The 12331-nt window shown below is 47.6% G+C and overlaps 1 protein-coding gene across 1 annotated transcript in view; it reads right to left on the reverse strand.

Annotated features, from left to right (window-relative positions):
• The window catches only part of LOC134412386 (zinc finger protein 208-like), a 489474-nt gene that overhangs the window by 315652 nt on the left and 161491 nt on the right, over nt 1-12331 (reverse strand). The window lies entirely within an intron of this gene.

Genomic DNA, 12331 nt, shown 5'->3' on the forward strand with positions numbered 1-12331 from the left:
GGAATCACATCTTGGTCTAGTCTAGTCTGCCTCTTTCCCTCCCAGACTTAGAATTCAGTCTAGCCCTGGAGTTTCCCTCTTCTCTTCCTTCTCACAGAAAGGGTCTCTCAACTCCTCATATATACATCCACCCATTTTTGCTTTTTAATGTTGCCTTTCTTCCTTTCACGAAAGTGGTATAGTGAATGTTTTCTGCACCCATTTTTTGTTTTTTGCTTGCGCTCTCTCTCTCTCTCTCTCTCTCTCACACACACACACACACACACACACTATGTACCTGTCAAACCTCTTCTCTGCTGCACTAAAACAGAAAACCAGGGAGGAATGGTGATGTGAAAATCAAGGCGTTACAAGCGAATTGTTTGAAAAGCAGCTTTGAATTGCAATTTAAAAAAACAACAACCCAGAAAAGGTGTGTTTGCATTGTGCTTTAAGCCGGGCTCTCTTTCATCTCTATATCTATGTGTTTATTGCTCTGAGCACAGTCTTTATTTTAGTGGCATTAAAAAAACGTTCCTTATGTGGGCTCATAAAAAAATACAAACATTGATTTGCAACAATGAAAGAACATTCCAAGGTGTTTTCATTTTCTTTCTTTTCCTTCCCACCCTGTCCTTTTTCGCTCCCTTTGTCTAAAATATTTTTGACTGATTTATTTTCTCTTTTCCACCTTCTTTTTTTTAGTAAAGAAAACATGTGCTAAGCACACCTTTATATGGGATTTCTCTCCAGGAATTCTGTCTTCTCTCCCGTAGAGCAAACAGGGGTGAGTTCATCTTCTTTTCTTTCTTTCTTTTTTAACTCCTTCAAAAAATAAATAATTAAATCAGGTCTTAAATAACACTTTCTTATATGAAAGCCAAAAATAGACTTCAGAAGATGGGGGGGGAGAGTGCCCCCCTCTTTTTTGGCTTCACGGTTGCCTAAGCAACTGAATGAAAAATGACAGCTCTCTGTCTCCCATTTTGGGATGTGGATGTATGTGTGTGTGTTTCTACTTCTTCAAAGAGGTAACCTAAATTAGGTAGGTGGCTTTTGCATAATCTCCCTTTCCATATAAGGGAAGAAAGCTGAGACGGTAGAAGGCAAATAACTCTTTGCAGTCTGGATGCTTCTGCAGTGCTTTGGAAGCTGCAAAGAGAAGCCATCTCTCAGGTTGTACTTCTTCAGTGAATGAAGCTGCATTTTTTTTAAAAAAAAAGCAACCTGTTTGCTTGTTTTCTTTTAATCTTCTGTGATTTAGTGCTTTTGTACTTAAAAAAGAAATGTTGTTTGAGCAGAGCTGAAACAGCACCAGTCTTGAGTGAGCCCTGGTTCCATAGAGCAGGTTTTGACACCGTTATGCAATTACAGCTTTCTGCAATGCAGACAGCCAGTTTATGCAATCAAGTTACCCGGAGATAGCAACTTTTCCAGGAGTTCGAACTCTGATGTATACACATTTTCTGTGTGTGTATAATCAGAAGCTGAAGTGAGCTGCAAGAGATTCCATAAGCCCTTGCAGAATCAGAGGCCTGCTGGCTCCCTTGCGTCCCAGGATAAGAGATCATGGTAGCAGCAACTGCTTTTGCATTTGCAAAGCTGTTTGGGAGGGCAGAGTTCCTTAGTGATGCACAGTGAACTGGGAATGACCTGGAAAAGCCAGCAAACCTGATATTGACTCCTTTGCAGTAAAGTTAAGAGCTATTGACCCAGGATAACCATCCTAAACAGACAGCTGCCAGAAACTGAATGGCATCCACCACCACCCAGAACTCTTGGACTACAACTCCAATCATTTCAGCCATCATGGCCCATCACCCAGTGCTTCGGGAGGGCACCAGGTGACCTGCAATACAACATGACTTTATCTCCACAATGAGTTGGGTTTCTCCAACGGCCTCTTTCAACCAGCGTGATGTGTTGAGTCCTGGATTTAGTAAGGAGAACCCCAGTAAGCCTGAAGAAGAGAAGATTGCGGGGAGACATGATAGCCCTCTTCAAATACTTAAAAGGTTGCCACACAGAGGAGGGCCAGGATCTCTTCTCGATCCTCCCAGAGTGCAGGACACGGAATAACGGGCTCCAGTTACAGGAAGCCAGATTCCGGCTGGACATCAGGAAAAACTTCCTGACTCTTAGAGCAGTACAACAATGGAATCAGTTGCCTGGTGAGGTTGTGGGCTCTCCCACACTAGAGGCCTTCAAGAGGCAGCTGGACAACCATCTGTCAGGGATGCTTTAGGGTGGATTCCTGCATTGAGCAGGGGGTTGGACTCGATGGCCTTGTAGGCCCCTTCTGACTCTGCTATTCTATGATTCTATGATTCTAAGGCCAGGCTAAGGAATCACTTTCGGCCCAAAAGGCGAATCCAATTTCAGAGAAGCTCTTCGTCATGGGCGTGGCTTGAGGCAAAAGGAGTGGAGTTAAGAATGCAAAAGAAAATACTAGCATATTGTATGGCCAGTAGAATACAGGCCAGGAGACAAAATACTTCCCAGTAAAAGATACTGGAAAGATTATCTTAACCTCCTTGTAAAAAAGATTAAAAAGATGATTTATTGATTTATTTTACGTCCCAGAAATACTTCCCAGTAAAAACATTGGAAAGATGGTTTTTACGGGCCAGCAAAAAATACTTCCCAGTAAAAATACTTGGAAGATGATTTTTACTTCCCAGTAAAAAGATGGTTAAAAGATGATTTTTACTTCCCAGCAAAAATACAGGTAGTAGTATACTGGCATACCTTAACCCCAGTAAAATACTGGTATATCTTAACCTCTAAGAAACATTTTAACCTTTTAGAATGGGGGGGGGGAAATGGGAAAAGGGAGCCATAAAACCACTCAAAGATGGGTGTTTAGGGGAAAGGGGCTGTTGCCATCCAGCAAACCCGGGGGGGGGGAGGGCAGATTTCACCCCCCCCCCCCAGGGCCTGAGTTTCCCCCTTCTGTGAGGCTCATTAACAAAAAACAGTTGTCCATGAAAGACCAGGCCTAAGACTTACCATTTTGGAGGAAGGCTCCTTTTTTATTTTATTTTTTTGTTCGTTTGTACAGGGTGTTGCCATCCCAATAAATTGCAAACACACCCCAAACCATTTTGCAGTATCAATTCTGGGGTGCTCACATACACGTCCTCGGTTTGCCTTCTTCCGAAGACGCTTGCTCCATCTAGCTCAGGGTTGTCAACACTGACTGGCAACAGCAGCAGTCCTCTGGGGTTTCAGATGCCTGGTTTGAAACCGGGACCTTTCTCAAGCAAAGCAGGGCCTCTTATCATTGAGCCTCAAAAGGAAGTTTCTAGTCCTCATGGCTCTGAATAAAGGCCTGGCTTGAAATCGAAACATAGGAAGCAGCCCTGATACTGCATCAGACCATTCGTCCATCTAGCCCAGTATTGTCAACACGGACTGGCAGCAGCAGCTCTCCAGGGTTTCAGGCTGGAGTTTTTAAAGCCCTACCTGGAGATGCCAGGGATCGAATCAGGGACTTCTTGCATCGAAAGCACGCATTCTGCCATTGCAGGCGCTCTAGTATTTTGCTAAGCATATGGTCTCCCAGATTGGACCAATTTGTGGGGGAGGATGTGGCTAACAGAATACCCAGAATGGATTTACAGTCCCACTGAAATCGGAGGCTACATGGGAAGAGAGGAAGGATATTTTTTAAAAAAATAATAATAATTGATGAGGCATTGTGGGGGAAAGGAAATGAATTCACCATGTTTCAGTGTTCTTGTTTTAGTAACATGATGCTATAAATAAGCAGAGGGACATCCCTGTTTTTTGTTTGGGGATTTTTCCTGCCAGCGTCCCGGTTCCTCGAGATGGGATCTTTTCCAAAGCACCACTGAGTTTTGCAGGTTGAGCGGACCCGTCAAAAGCAGGGGAAGCCCTGTGGCACAAGCAAGTTGGGTCCAACCGCAGCCCAGAAGGCTGTTCGAGAGAAGGTGGAGGGCTGGGGGGTATTGCTAAGCATTTAAAAGATTTGAAGCTCAGGCTCATAGGATGCAAACCCGCGTAGAAATTCGCATACGTCAATTGATATTTATCTGCGCAAATGTAGAAAGAATTACTAGGGTGTTTTTAAATTTCGCAGGAGGGAAAGTCAGCCAACCCATTCCTCATCCGAGTCATTGAGGGTAAAGTAAATGCTTCAATTAAATCACATCCTGTTGCAGGGCATCCCAAACCAATGGGTTTGACTGCCATGATGGGAGAGCTTTCGGGGAGGGGGCCGTTGCAGCATGTAGGGAGAGGAGAGTTAACCATTCCCACCTCGCCTGCCAAGTCCCTTGAATCTTGTCTCCTGAAGGGCCATTAAGCCAAGAAAAATACCCTTCCAATGGCACCAAAGGGCCTTCTAGGGAAGAGATCCGGGGCACTAGGAAATATATCTGGGGATCATGCCACGGTGGGCTCCTGGTGGAGGGGGGGGAAGTGGTGGCCATGTGTCAAGGAAAGCCATTTGTGCTTTGTCTCCATGGGCACGTACCCTCAAGGAATTTAAGTTTTAAATGGCGGAGTTGCAGATGGAGTTCCCCCTGTGTAAGTGATGGGGAGAAGCACCCCACACTTTTAGCCATGAAGATCTTTTTAGCCACTCAATGCTTTTGGCATTCCAATTCTTGCTCAGCCCTGCAGCCTGGTCCTCTAGTCTGCTATGCAATGAGACCAGAAAAGGTGGCTAGAATCTCCAGGCTCCTATCAACCACAGCCAGCTACCGCTCCCTCCTGATTGATGGGGTCTGTAGTCCGACACATCTGGAAGGAACCATAGCCTACATGAGGGCAAACAGTGATCAGGCCTGAAACACAGGAGGACATTGTGGCTGACCCCACAGCCATGATTTATTGTTGAGTTGTGAACTATGGGTTGTTTATGGTCAACAAACCAGGGTTTGTTAGCAGGGCTGGGTTCACACAACATAACAACCTACAGTTCAGCGACAACCCAACTCACCCCAAATTCTGGCTTGTTGCGTTGTGTGAACCAGGTCAACATCTGTGACTGGGTTCAGACAACATGATAACCCACAATTAGGGGTGGGTTGAGTGTGGGTTGTCATTGAAACATGGGTTACCGTGCTGTCGGGACCCAGCCATGCTAATAAACCATGGTTTGTTCACCACAAACAACCCACGAAGAGAACTTATGAGTTGTTGCTGGGTTGCAAACTGTGGGTTGTTCACGGTTAACAAACCATGTTTTGTTATCGCAACTGGATTCAGACAACATGATAGCCCCCAGTTCAGCAACAACCCATGGTTCAACAACAACCCACATTCAACCCATTCCCTTGAGTGTTGTTTATCGTGTTGTGTGAACCCAGTCGCTGTCTGTATGTGTTGGGGGGGGGCAGTGAGGACAGAAAGGCAGAATTCCTAATAAGGAGGAAGACCTGCCTAAAAGGGTGGCAGGCAAGACCTCCGATTTGCTCACAGCTTAGCCTAAATTTGAATGAATCATGTTGTGTTGTGACAGTGACTCACTGCCCTTGTAGCATATTCTGTGGGTTTGGGGATGGGGTGTGGGGAAAGGATATGGTGAGTGTCTGGGGGGCAGGGGGGTAATAGCAGGGGGCTGGTTTGATGACTGTAGACCCCCCTTCTCAGTCCTTCTAAAAGCCTCCCATCTCCCCACACACACACACTCCCTGCCCCCTCCCCAACTCTTGCTTAGGTCTCCAAGCCTTCTTGGGCATATTTTTCCCCCCTTCACCTCTTTATTGCTAATTTGGGTTCTGAATCAAGAAGCTAAAAACAGCAACCCGGCAGCTAAATATAGCCAGCCTGGAGTGCGCACACACGCCGGAGCTCCTGTGCTTTGCAATTCAGCCTGGATAATGCACAGTCCCTTTGCTGCAGCGTGTGGGGGCGGGCCAACAGCGTCGCTCATCGCCGGAGAGACTGCAGTGGGGAGAGCAGGAAGAGGGAACGCGGGGGAGGCACGGCGTGCAAGTTGTACTTTTACCCCAATAAGGGTTGATAAAAATATCTTTGGCTCCTGGAGCTGTTTGTACCAGAAGTGACACACACACACACACAACACACACACCAACCTAGAAAGTGGGGGGAGAGGTGTGAGCTGACATACATGTACAAATAGGCAGTGTGCGCATCATGCATGAAACATGCGCCAACACTGGCCGCATGCGCAGATAGAGGAAGTTGCTTTTTGCAGGGTTCCCCCCCCCTCCGCCGCCCTCTCTGGAGGCTTCTGCACGCAAAAATATGCTGTACCTCTGAGATAGGGCTTTTCGCCTCCAAAAAGAAAGTAAGACTCCAGTCCTCATGACTCTAAATAAGGGGCTGGTTTTAATATGAACTGCCTTATATTGAGTCAGACTCGCAACCCATCTGGCCCAGTATTTTCAACACTGACTGGCAGCAGCAGCCGCTCTCCAGGGTTTCAGGCAGTTTTTCATGACCTATCTGGAGATTCTGGGATTGAACCAGGGACTGAGCTACAGCCCTCCCTTAGGACCTGGGAAGCTAGCAGACCCTTGCTCCATTAGTGCAACTTGTCCGGGATGCTCTACTCTGACAGGCAGCATTTTTCCAGGGTCTCTTAAAGCGTTAATCACAGGATCTCCTCCATGCAAACCAAGAACCACAGAGCTCGGGGTTTCCCAGAAACCAAAGAGCTGCCTTACTCTATGGGTCCATTTCGCATTTGCAGCACAAAGAGGGGGCGTCGTGGCTCTGCTTCGGTGGTGCCCCCCTATTTCTTCCACTGCCACTCTGGCTCTATGGAAAAGTGTCTGCAATTACACTATATGAAGCTAATCCCCTATCCACCATCTGACCAATCTGTCCTCACCAATGTCTGGGAGGTATCCTTCTCATCATTACCCTGCGTATGGACTGAAATCATCTCTTGGTTCATTTTAGTATCTTTCCTACCCGGTAATTGCAGACATGTCTGAAAGGGAGCCCCCTCCTTTGGAAGCTTTGTACAGCACCGACTAAGGTAGTGGACCTAAATCAACCACTGCTAACGGGAACACACTCAGACATGCACACACAGCAGCCTTAATCACAGTTGCTAGGCACTTAGAAAAATTGGCATCAATAGAAGGTTTCCCCCCCCCTCTAAGCTTAATTGCTATACGGAGGGGGGGATTGTTGGGGGGACGGACGACAAAGTGCACAGGAAATGAAGGGTTAACCCTATCCCTACCAATGTTGATCACCCTGGAAATCACCCCCTCCCAGGAAACAAAGCCCTATGAAGAGAGACTGAAAGAACTGGGCATGTTTAGCCTGGAGAAGAGAAGATGGAGGGGAGACATGATAGTCCTCTTCAAACACTTGAAAGGTTGTCACACAGAAGAGGGCCAGGATCTCTTCTCGATCCTCCCAGAGTGCAGGACACGGAATAACGGGCTCAAGTGACAGGAAGCCAGATTCTGGCTGGACATCAGGAAAAACTTCCTGATTGTTAGAGCAGTACAACAGTGGAACCAGTGACCTAGGGAGGTTGTGGGCTCTCCCACCTGAGAGGCCTTCAAGAGGCAGCTGGACAACCATCTGTCAGGGATGCTGTAGGGGGGATTCCTGCCTTGAGCAGGGGGTTGGACTCAATGGCCGCCTAGGCCCCTTCCAACTCTACTATTCTATGATTCTATTTGGCTGCTAAGCTTAGGGAAAATCTCTGATTGGTATCAACAGAAAGATTTCTTTTGCCTCTAAGGTTCATTGTCAACAAGGGTGCGGGTTGGGGAGACATTGCATGCAATGCCCCTTGGAAATTGCCCCCTGCATGGCAATAAAGCTGAGTAGGGGAAACTCACATTGTTTAGGTTTCCAGAGAATAGATCCAGGGCCACGGGAAATAAAACCAGGGCCCGGACCTCAACGTGCCTAGGTCTAACAACGTCCCTGGTGGCTGGCATCCTCTTTGTGCTTGGAGCAAACTTCACCCACCCACATGATTATTGATGAACGGGTAAAGACCCCTCTGATAAGTTTTCGATAAGCGTCCACACAGCTGTGCCTGAACCGGAATCCTGGCTGCCGCACTGTGTGCGTTAATTTAGTCTAGGAAATGAGTGCGAGAGAAGGGGAAAGGGAAGAAGAAATGGTTGCAAAGAAACATTCCTGGGGTCGCCACCTCGTTACATAAAGTAGCCCCCTCACTGGTTACTGCTTTTAATCTGTTGCTTTTAATAACCCAAGAGAGCAAGCTATTTATATTCCTCCACCTAGCTAGGACAAACAACAAGGGGGGGGAAAAACCACCCTAGAAAAATGGGTTTTGCAATCATGTTTTCAACAGGGGCATTTGGAGAGCTCAAAGGGTTGGGGGAGACACAGCAAATTAACAGGGCCCACTTGTAGGTCACCCACACACCCCAAAATAACAGCTATTGTGTGTATCCTTTTGCTGAACTGTACTTGCCTCTCACTGCCGCTGGCTTGCTAACCCACACTTTTGAGATTCAAAACTGACATTAGCAGAAACCCAAGGCCATGTGCCGTACACACACACACACAATGACCTAGTTTGCACATAGCGCTAATCCGTCATCGGTTTAATCCATGTGTTGTTGGATTCTGGGTTGTCGTGATGTGCGAACCCAACTGCGTGACCAAAACATGGTGGATTAACCATATCCAGAAAGAGAAAACATGGTTTACTGTTGGGCTGTGAAGTATGGGTTGTTTAAACCATGGGTTGGCATTACCTGTGAAAACAGAACCGCGGGTTGTTTGGGCAGGATGTCAAAACAAACAAGCAAACCAAAAACCAGCCATTCTACATGCCCGTACTACAGCGCTGCAAAGGCATTTGGGATACAGGGAGGGACGGGGTGAAGGCAGAGGGAAACACACAACCTAGGAGATGGAGAAAAGAAAGTATAGCTTGTTCTATCGTCTGCTAGACAAACCGTGGGTAAGGCAACAAACCATAGCTTAACCACGATTTAAATAAACCACACATTAGTGCTATGTGTGAACAAGGTCACAAAGTGCTTGCTTTCTAAAATGAGAGGGGCTCAAACCACCACTGGAAGCTGTTCGATCCCTAATCCCAAATAAGAAGAAATCAGTGGTGAGGGAGGAAGAGGCGCTCTGCACGTGCTCAGAGCTACCTTCTTCTTTACTGCTACGGCAAATGTCCCACGGTTGAGCTTTTGCATGCAAAAGATCCTGACCACGGACCCAATCCCCAAATACAACCTTCGACTGGGATCCTGAGGGCAAAGCAGCAGCTGTCCACAGAGCTCTTCCAAGGGGGGACCCCTTTCCCCCTCAAAATGCCCCCGGAGTAGAGTGAAGAGAAACCCACAAAAATTTCACATAGGAACCTCAACCTCACATAACCTCCCTCTATAAGTTATAGGGCCGCCACTGAGGCACCGGAAGAGAAATCACAAAGTACTAATCATAATCAAATTAAGAAGTCAATTTCCATTTGGGGACCGCTGAAACTAACAACCACAGACTCTGTGTGTGTTTGTGCACGCACATGTGAACGCATAGGAACTGGCTACGGTTAGTGGGTATGAGATCGGCCCTTTGCACATGGCCAGAGGTGCACTCTCATTACATCACACTGTTCAAGGCCAGAGGGCCTAACACGGAAAGAAACCCCCAAATCACGGCTCAAATGAAATCCCGACCACTCGCAAACGTGAGCATTTGTTGAAATCTTTGAGTTGGCCTAATGAAGCTATTCCCACGACATGGATATTCCTTCACACATGCATAACACACATCCTGTCCTAGAGAACAGAGGGCCAGAAAGGTTGCCATTCCCTCTGATTCATTCGGACCTTTCCCCATTTTGCTATAAAATCTATGTAGATGGATGGATGGATGATAGGTTATTTAATCCCTCTCTCCCCCTCCCCGTTCCTGTTTGCATGGAGGGGGTAGAACGGCGCATGCGACGGGGAGGGGGCATAGAGTGTGAGGAACGCTTCCAAGTCCCGTCTTCATCGAAAATATCTCAGCCGTTGCCATGGCGACCCACCCACGGCTTTGCCAAAAAGGACAAGAAGGTTCAGAAGAGAGAAAGGCAGCTTTTTATAGAAAGAAAAAAGTGTGTGTGTATGTGTGTGGGGGGGGGGGGGGCAGAAAAAGCAAGGGGAGCAAACAGCAGAGCGGTTCAAGACACACACACCCATCTCTAAAACGTCCCAATTATTTGGGCTAAGGCTTTGTGTGCATTTCCCTACTAGGGGCAGGTTTGGGCCTACACGTCTTGACAACAGTGTGGCCACTCCCCACAAATCCCATCCCTTCGCCCTTTTTTCCTGGCAGCAGCTTTTAAAGGAGTGTGTGGCAGCCAGAAATCCAACAGGTGCAGCATCTTCTAAAACTGCCAGGCCGTCTGAGAGGGAGGGAAAGAACTCTGCCTGTTGAGCTGCTGCCTGTCATGTGGTTGTGAGGGAGGCGGATCTCTGACTCCCCCTTCTGAGGTCGGAGCGGTCTCGGAAGGGCTTTTCCGAGCCATGGTACCTGGAATGCTTGCCCCGGGACTACATAGCACTATTCTCTCCATGTGCTTTAGATTGCAAGCGAAGGACCATTAAGAAGTGGCAATGGTGCCATTCCACCTGGCACACTGCCCTCACTAAGCCTCCGAGCAAGCGAATATCTAGCTTAACATCTTTAAAGCTGTGCTTATTTCAAACTGCAACGAACATGAAGCTTTAACATTAATTTTTAAGGATGTTCAGTATATTCCCTGATCTCTGGTGGCCATTTCATACTCTTTTTCTGTTGCATGGAGGGTGTGTGTGCAAGAACAAGAGGAATTGGTCGAAAAAGGACATGAAAAGGGGGGGGGGGAGGAGGGAAAGAAGATAATAAAAGACACAAATTATGAAAACGAGGGAAAATGACCAGTCCAAAACTAGTGGGCTGCATCAACTTGGTGGTTCATCCAATTCAACTCTCCAGGATCTGAGACAGAGTGATGTCTTCCCCCATCACTGGGGATGATGGGACTTGTACCTCCGACCTTCTAGGTGCAAAGTATATCTTCTATCACTAATCTATGGTTCTTCTTACTTCATATATTCTTGACTAGAGAATGGAGCTGGTTTTGCACAGACGAAGGAGGCCTTAGCTTGATATAGAGCAAAGCCTTCAAGCATAGGAACGTCAATAGAGCCCTGCCGGATCACACCCAGGGTCCATTTAGTCTAGCGTTCTGTTCACACAGGGGCCGACCAGCTGCCCCCAATGGGAGCCCCACAAGGAGGAGTGCTGGTCTTCAGGCCTTGAGCTGGGGCTGCACTTCTTCGCCTCACTGTCCGTCAGCTCCTGAAGTCAACTCTTGATGACTGGAGTGTGGAGACTGTGCAATTCTATGGAGAAATGCTGCATTTGATGCTGTGAGCAATGGCTCATACACACACACACACACGTGGCAGCTGATGCCTGGAGGTTGACATGTTGGAGGGCAATGTCACCAGAGATGGCGGTAATGACACCCACCATCCATTCACCCACAAACGTCATATCCATCCATTCGCACACACGGAAGTCAGAACGTCAGAAGAGCCCTGCTGGATCACACTCAGGGTCAGGGTCTTCAGACTCAGGGTCTGAAGAGAGACTGAAAGAACTGGGCATGTTTAGCCTGGAGAAGAGAAGATTGAGGGTAGACATGAGAGCACTCTTCAAATACCTAAAAGGTTGTCACACAGAGGAGGGCCAGGATCTCTTCTCGATCCTCCCAGAGTGCAGGACACGGAATAACGGGCTCAAGTGACAGGAAGCCAGATTCCGGCTGGACATCAGGAAAAACATCCTGACTGTTAGAGCAGTACGACAATGGAATCAGTTGCCTGGTGAAGTTGTGGGCTCTCCCACACTAGAGGCCTTCAAGAGGCAGCTGGAGAACCCTCTGTCAGGGATGCTTTAGGGTGGATTCCTGCATTGAGCAGGGGGTTGGACTCGATGGCCTTGTGGGCCCCTTCCAACTCTGCTATTCTGTGATTCTATGATTCCATCTAATCCAGCATTCTGGGCACATAGTGGCTGACCAGGGACCCACAAGCAGGACAGGGGTGCAACAGCACCCTCCCGCCCATGTTCCCCAGCAACTGGTGTATATACGCCTACCACCTCTGATACTGGAGGTAGCACATAGCCATCAATAGCCTTCTCCTCTAGGAATTTATCCAAGTGTATGTACACACAGACACACACACACACACCATATCCATCCATCCACACATAAGCACACACCCTTTATCTATCCATCTTTGGCAGAGGCCAACGCAAGCCTTTGAAACAAATACATTTACAGAACCCACCCCCTCAAAAAAAAAAAAGCATTTTGAAGCTACAGGGGAGCTCCAGATCTATCACCCGTGTCTAACGGTCT

Source organism: Elgaria multicarinata, chromosome 21, assembly GCF_023053635.1.
Source record: "Elgaria multicarinata webbii isolate HBS135686 ecotype San Diego chromosome 21, rElgMul1.1.pri, whole genome shotgun sequence".
In the NCBI taxonomy this organism is placed as follows: Eukaryota; Metazoa; Chordata; class Lepidosauria; order Squamata; family Anguidae; genus Elgaria; species Elgaria multicarinata.